A 2206-nucleotide genomic window follows, 5' to 3' on the forward strand; every position below is an offset into this window, starting at 1 on the left:
AAAGATTAGCTTCCTCACATAAAGACTTACAATTTTACCAAATTACTGATTACAGTTGGATTTTCTATGACTGTGTTAATTCATATAATATATTTACTCAAGTAGTAAGTAATTTATACTAGAAAGATCATAAGTATTCAATCTTTGGAATCCAAATGTCATTTGCCTAAGACTTTATTAACTAGCTCAAGGTCTCCAATTTTGTTTGTATGTGTTTTAGTAAACCATTTCCCTATAATCTAATAGTCATACTTGATTTTAAGTTTATAAATATTTATATAGAAAAATATATTGGATAAATCCCTCTAAGACAAATAACAGATCTAATAACAAGTTCAATTTGTTACCAAAGGAGCAATCCAACGGGAAATCCTACAGCAAGTTTGATTTGGGTTGAATGGCTTATGGGCATGAAGAGATTATAACTGAAAAGATTATAACCGGCATAGATTATCTATTTGGCAGTACGGTTTAAATATAGTTTCTGGTAAAATAAGGGATTATTGCTTCTTGTTCTTCCCTTTTGAAGATTTAAAATACTCATTTTATTGTACATGTAGAGTATTATTCTGAAGTTGATTGTAAAGGTAAATGAACTATTTGTTTAACAGGAAAAACTAGTTTATTCTGATATAAACTAAAAATGCCTTTCTGTGGTAAAACCATATCAAGTTATAATAAAGATGCATTGAGTTTCAGAACACAGAAAATATCAATAGAAATGTGTAGGTATATATTTGTATAAAAATGCTCATTTTCTAAATTTATTTTTTTATTCCTATTTTGGAATGAGAAAATTTTCAAAGTGTCTACTGGCTCGTACATGTTTAAATCTATAATTAAAACATACAATGGTAACATTATATAATATTCTGATTGTTTTATAATATTAAATGTTCCCTAGGGCTGCCCTAATGGATTATACACTGTGTGGCTTAAAACAACAGAAGGTGTTCTCTCACAATTCTGGAAGCTAGAAGCTCTAAATGAAGGTTTTTGGCAGAGCCATGGTCTCTTTGAAGTCTCTAGAGAAGCCTTTGTTGACCCTTCTAGCTTCCAGATTTCTGTCGATTCTTGGCATTTGTTGGCTTGTAGGTGTGTCATTCCTCTATTGCTATATGGTATTACCCATGTGTGTTGTGTCTCTGTGTCCAAATTTCTCCCTTTTATATGGTTCCAGCTGGACATGACACAGATCTTCAAGCCAGTACATGTACCTCCTGAGATCCAGATTCTAATGCTAATATGAAAGATCAGCCCTCCATGATTCTGCTGATATTATTGATGGATCGTCTTAGGTGGGTTTGTCAGGTTTTATTAGATAAGAGATCAAATTTACTGTATGCCCCTTCCATTCTGATGATGCAGACAAGAACAGAGTCTGAGCTCTATAGCTGGCCTGCCGCCTCAATAAGTGAGTCCAGAATGCTCTGGGGCACCAAAAAAAAAAAAAAGGCCATGGTTTAAAACAGCAATTAGAATATAAAGGATCCAGACCTAGAACTCTGCCAAATGTCAGGGGAGCTGCTGGACACTATTATATGTTTAGCAGTGGTGAATATATCGATAGGATGTAAAAAAAAAATGTAAAAAATATAAGAACAAGGAGGAGAAGGTTAAAATATTGAAACTTACATAATCGTGTTCACAACCTAATAAACTAGTATCTTGATATCTTGGGAAAAAATAAGGCAAATTACTGGAACTGTATTTCATTGTCTTTTCTAACCTTGGAAAAGGATTATAATAACAAAAGAGAATTTTTTTTAAGTTTAAAGTAAGAAATTATGAGGTGCTTCTAAATTATATAACATATAATTTAGATAACCTACCATTTAAGTACTCTTTTCTCTAATGTTAGCATTTTGATAGTCACTTCATCAAAATGGAACTGGTCAGACTTTAAAATATACATTGCAGTGTCACTGACTGGCCTGAGATATTTTGTATTCATGAGTTTCTTGGAAGATGCTTGTTGCAATTAGTGTTTTTAAGACAGAACTACCCCTGTCAATTATATGTCAGCTGTAACACATTCAGCTCTGAGATAGTTAGATGAAAGTTATTTATAAGTCCTGTAAAAATACAGCAATAAAATCACTTCATATCTGAGTGATTGGTGTATGCCACTGGCAGATTTTTTTTTCCTCAGAGCATTTCTTTTGTGATAAATTAAAAATGTGGTAGTTAATATATTCACACAAAT

Source organism: Ailuropoda melanoleuca, chromosome 11, assembly GCF_002007445.2.
Source record: "Ailuropoda melanoleuca isolate Jingjing chromosome 11, ASM200744v2, whole genome shotgun sequence".
Lineage (NCBI taxonomy): Eukaryota > Metazoa > Chordata > Mammalia > Carnivora > Ursidae > Ailuropoda > Ailuropoda melanoleuca.